We start from the raw sequence: 5,611 nt of genomic DNA, 5'->3' as shown, positions 1-5,611 counted from the left end.
CCAACACTATATTACGTCCACGATGGGTGCACTTGCCCATATGTGTGTTTAGTGTTAGTGAATATCGTGTTTTATAAATTTAAAACTTGGCTAAAAGTGTAAAAAGGGCTTAAAATATACATCTAAAATATATTACACTACACACGCATCAAGTTTTTGGCGCCGTTGTCGGGGACACAAGGATTTTAAGAAAGTTAGGAATCAACGGCCTAATCATATTTTTATTTTTCTTTTTAATTTTTTAGGATTTTCTTAGTTTTTCAGCTTCTGCAGAGCTCAGCACGGGCCGTGCCTGGTCGGACATGGGCCGTGCCCAGCATTGTTACTGGCAGTTTTTAGTTTTCCAAGTTACAGAAGGCTGACCACGGGGCCGTGTCGGTGCAACACTGGGCCGTGTCCAACTCTCCAGTAACTGGGATCTGGAAAACAATCACTGTAACTCCGACCACGGGCCGTGTTCACTGAGCACGGGGCCGTGGTGAACCTTCTGACCAGCATTCTTTTCTATTTTTATTGCAGGACTTGGAACCAGACACCACCCCTACGTAGTGTATGAGCTCCAGATCTAATAAGGACATAAAAGAACCTCTAGAAGAACACGAACGCTTTCTCAGAAAAAGACTAAAAGCCAAAAACCAAGAGAAAGTTTCGGGGAATCCACTTCCAATGGCGGACCAACGTACCCTCATGGATTATCTACGACCCACCGTAGGTAATCTCGGCGCCGCTATCAACGCACCGAATGTTGAAGCCAATAACTTCGAACTTCGGCCGCATTTGATATAGATGCTTCAAAACTCCGCAACCTTTCATGGGCTTGCGGACGAGGATCCCCATCTACATATTACTAATTTCTTAGAAATATGTGATACTTTTGGGATCAATGGAGCATCAAATGACGCCATCCGCCTCCGAATGTTTCCTTTTTCACTGAAAGACAGAGCAAAAGCTTGGCTTAACGCCCTCCCAGCTGGATCGGTAAACACCTAGGATGAACTAGCCCAAAAAATTTCTATATAAGTATTTCCCTCCCGCTAAAACGGCTAAATTAATGACTGAAATTAATACATATTCACAAGAGGATGGGGAATCCTTATATGAAACTTGGGAAAGGTTCAAGGAGCTATTGCGAAAGTGCCCACATCACGGCCTTGCGATATGGAAACAAGTATCCACTTTCTATAATGGGTTGTTGCCACACACAAGGCAGACACTTGACTCTAGCTCCGGGGGACTTTTAGGTAATCGCCGCCCGCATGAAATATATAATCAAATTGAGGAAATTGCTCAAACCAATTTTCAGTGGCACACTCCCCGAGGCAATAAATCTATTGCCCCGGGCGCCCATAAGGTTGATGAAAGCACTTCTTTGCAAGCCCAAATCGAGGCCCTTTCTTCGAAAATAAAAAAAATTGGAAATGACAAAAACAGTCTCGGTTATGGCTTGTGAAGGGTGTGGTGGGCCACATGAAAATTGGAGTTGTATGAAAGAAACAGATGATCAACAAGAGTCGGTAAGCTACATTGATAATAGACCTAGGCCGTCGGGTTCTCCAACGGGCACCTACAACCAAGGATGGCGAAATCACCCTAACCTTGGTTGGAGAGAACCTGGCAATAGTAGTAACCAACAAAACCAACGAACAAACTTTCAACAACCAAGAAATGAGTCACAAAATTTCCCTCAACAACAAGGTGGATGAGAAAGGCTTGCAGATATTATATCTCGCCTCATCTCCGACACTGAAAAGAAAAACTCGGAGAGGTTTCTACAATTAGAATCAAATTTTAGAAATCAACAAGCTAGTATTCAAAACATAGAAAAACAAATAAGTCAACTAGCCCAAAATTTCTCCGAGAGACCACAAGGCGCATTACCAAGCAATACCGAAACAAACCCAAAAGCGCAGGTTCATCTCATCACATTACGAAACCGCACCGTGGGTCCTACGGAAGTGCCACCGCCTACCGAGGAGACTATACCGCCGCCTGACGGGTGGTCCTTTGGACAACCCTTAAGCATGTTAAAAGATGAAATAATCCTCCAATTAGCCGTGTAATTATCTTGAATTAGATAACTACGATGCTTATGTTTCAGGTACGATTTAGGAGCTAAAAGATGGATAAAAGGCAGTGTTGGAGGCTTGGGTGGAGAACGGGTCGAGAGAAGAACAAAAGAAATAACAAAGGAGACAAAGTTGCTGAGTACCGTAAATTACGGTTCTACCGTAATTTACGGTAGACCTGGAATTGGCTATTCTCTGCACCGTAATACAGGCTCTTCAAGCCGTAACAAGATTTTGACCACCGTAAATTACGGTGGAGCCGTAATTTACGGTGGAGCTGCAATCCCAAAAACGTAACTGCCATTTTATATTCGGTTTTGGTGTGTCTTTTCACATTATCTCATCATTGGACGGTTCTTGGACACCTTGGGGACGAATTTTGGCTTGTGGCTTGTTTTGTGAACAATTTCAATCATTCGGTTTGTGCTTTTGATTTGTATGAACAATAGTTTGATGTTGATGATGATTCACCGAGCCATGTCCGGCTAAACTCTTAGGTGATCATCCTAGGTGAATGTTTCTGAAACTTTTGTGTGTTTAATTTCTGCATTTCTAGAATGATATCTTGCGTTGCTTGAATGTCATGGTGTACGTTTGATTGTTTGTAGTGTGTTAATCCATATTGCAATTTCTAGTCTTAATCGTACGTTCTTGGTGCCGTTGGCAACCGAGATATCACGGGAAGGGTTAGGGTTGGTTATTGGTTAATAGATCATCGGGAAACAACCTCGCGTTATCTAATCCGAGTACTTTGTTCCCTTTTATCACTTCAATCACATATACACGAATTATGTCTATGTAACTCTTTCTAGTGAAATTGCACACAACTGTTTAAAGAAACTGAAACCTAGGGTGATCATTGTTCTCTCCTAATTGTTTACAACCAACTTTGATTTGAATTAGTTCTTAATTTAGTTTTCTAAAACAACAATCCACAATCTTGAATTTTAATTTTCTGCAATTTAGTTTAATAATTAGTTTAAATACAAAGCTATACAATCGACACATTTTCCACATACTCCCTGAGTTCGATACCTTTTTACCACTAACTACAGTTGTTTGGGGATTAAATTTGCGTGACCCACGACATCACGTCAAATTTTGGCGCCATTGCCGGGGAGTAGTGCGCAACGTGTGTTAGTTTAATAGTTTTGTTTGTTATTTTCGGGTTTACGCTGGTTGTGTTTAGTGTGCAGGTACTTAAGGTGTATGCATACTAGAGGCTCTCACAGGTCATCACCGCTATCGTTTGATCCGGAAATTGAAAGAACGCTACGACAAAACCGAGTTTTAGTGCGAGAAAACAAAATCATTGGTTCACCCACTTCACCCATTACACCGAGAAACATCATGGCTGATTCTCAGATTCCACCTACAACCAGTCAAACAACCTCATCCTTTATACCTACTTCCACCCAACCATCACCAAACACTACATTACCTAATACCACCGCTGAATTTACACCATCCAATGTCACCCAACCAATCACCACTCAAACTGAGCCTACCATCACCTACGATCCATCCACCACAATCCCACCATTATCTCACTTCTTTCCCCCAACTACAGGTCAATTATCATCCACCATCACAATTGCACCCAATTCAACTATCGTGCATACTACTTCATCTTTTAGACCACAACAACAACAGTCGGGCTTCCAGTATTCGACCATCCCATTTGGGCAGACCTCGGGAATTCAAGGAGATGGTTATGATGAGGGATTTGAAGACTATGAGGGTTATGAAGATGATGGGTACGGTTATGGAGGTTATGGTGATCAAGGGGAGTTTGGGTATTTGCAAAGTCAATCTCAAGGAATGGCAAGTGTTGGTGGAATGCCACAACAACAAATTATACCACAACACATTCGGCCAAGACCACAAGGGCCAACCATCCAACAACCCATTCCATTGCAACAAGTTAGGCCACAACATGTACACCCACAATTTCAAAGGCCGAATCAATATCCACCGATGCCCCAACAACCAATTGCACCACAAGGGCTTATACCAAGACCAATGGGTCCTATTCGTCCAAGGGGTCGATTGGGTGTTCCAAGAAGGCATCTTAGGGAACAAGCAAGGGGAATAGAGGCACATTTCAGACCAATCATTACTCAAAACCCTTCACCGGTGGTTATCCCTCACAACAACCAAGGGAGAACTTTTGAAGTAAGAACAAACTCGTTGCAAAGTTTACCGAAGTACAAAGGGTTAGCAACGGAGGAGCCGTATTTCCATCTAGAGGCCTATGACTCAATTTGCAACACTTTTGGGAGTCAAGGTTTTTCGGCCGATGAAGTCAAGTTGGTCTTATTTCAGTTTTCTTTGGAGGATAAGGCAAAGAAGTGGTTCTACACTTTGCCTTCGGCATCAATATATACATGGGGGGAGATGCAACAAACCTTTTTGGATGAATTCTACACCGCCCAAAAGACCAATGATGCGCGGAAGGGATTGAGAAGCTTTCAACAACAACATGGTGAGATGTTTCATGAGGCGTTTGAGCGTTTTAACATGATGATTAAAAACTGCCCTCATCATGGAATTGAGTTATGGGAGTTGATGAACGCCTTTCATGAGGGGTTGAGTGCCGAAGACGCACGTGATTTGATGTCTATCACCGGAGGGACGTTTGGAACGAATTATGAGAATGAAGATTGGGAGTTTTTGGAAAGCATGGCAACTACATCAAAAAGGAAGGCCCAAGCTTCAAGGAGAGCCCGACCAACCACTAACCGACCACAAGTGCACGCCATAGATGATGGTAATGTTCAAACCACTAATCAAATATATAATGTTTGTGCTTTGTGTAATGAAATAGGTCATGCGGCTGAAAACTGCCAAGGGATGTTGGAAGGGCAATACGAGGAAGTCAATGCGGTTCAAGGTCAAGGTCAAGGAGGAGGTGGTAGGAACTACAACAACATGAATTCAAACACCTACCACCCCGGATTGAGGAACCATCCGAACTTTAGATATGGGAACCCGTCAAATCAAGCGAACCCAAATTTTCAAGGTAGCCAAGGTAATTTTGGTTCACGGCCATCTTACAATAACCAAGGTGGGTACCGAGGCGGGAATAACCAAGGGTATCAAAAACAATACCAAACGGGTCAAGAACAAGGGGGGCTTTCGGGTGGAAACGAGGTGATGGAGATGCTAAAGAGCATGCAAATGGAGATGCAAAAACGGAACCAACTAGACGAAGTGCGAATGCAAAAAGATGAGGTTCGTGATAAAAGCATTCAATCACTAACAACCCAAATGGGTCAATTAGCAACCGATGTAGCGGAATTAAAGAAAGGTAAGGGTCAACTTCCAAGCGACACTAAGGTAAACCCTTCACATGGTTCGTCACGAGGTAACGTTAATATCAATCATGTTAGTGTTTTACGAAGTGGGAAAGAGTTTAAGGCCAATTTGTCACCCGAATTGGTCGAGGGGGTGGTTGAGGACATCACGGGAATGGAAAGTGATGATGAACTTTCGCCGGTTAAACCAAAAGAACCAATTATTAAAAAACCAGGTTTGGGTGAAAG

At 42.9% G+C, this 5,611-nt stretch overlaps 2 non-coding genes across 2 annotated transcripts; both read right to left on the bottom strand.

Annotated features, from left to right (window-relative positions):
- Positions 1 to 1,045: 1,045 nt before the first annotated feature.
- LOC118490851 lies at positions 1,046 to 1,152 on the bottom strand. The gene has a single exon (XR_004890076.1). It is a non-coding gene; the product is annotated as a small nucleolar RNA R71 (small nucleolar RNA).
- Positions 1,153 to 4,512: 3,360 nt separating this feature from the next.
- On the bottom strand, positions 4,513 to 4,618 carry LOC118490898. The gene has a single exon (XR_004890123.1). It is a non-coding gene; the product is annotated as a small nucleolar RNA R71 (small nucleolar RNA).
- Between the last annotated feature and the right edge of the window lie 993 nt (positions 4,619 to 5,611).

Source organism: Helianthus annuus, chromosome 3 (assembly GCF_002127325.2).
Source record: "Helianthus annuus cultivar XRQ/B chromosome 3, HanXRQr2.0-SUNRISE, whole genome shotgun sequence".
In the NCBI taxonomy this organism is placed as follows: Eukaryota; Viridiplantae; Streptophyta; class Magnoliopsida; order Asterales; family Asteraceae; genus Helianthus; species Helianthus annuus.
The sequence above is the reverse complement of the archived record's forward strand: the minus strand, read 5'-3'. Positions and strand labels throughout refer to the sequence as shown.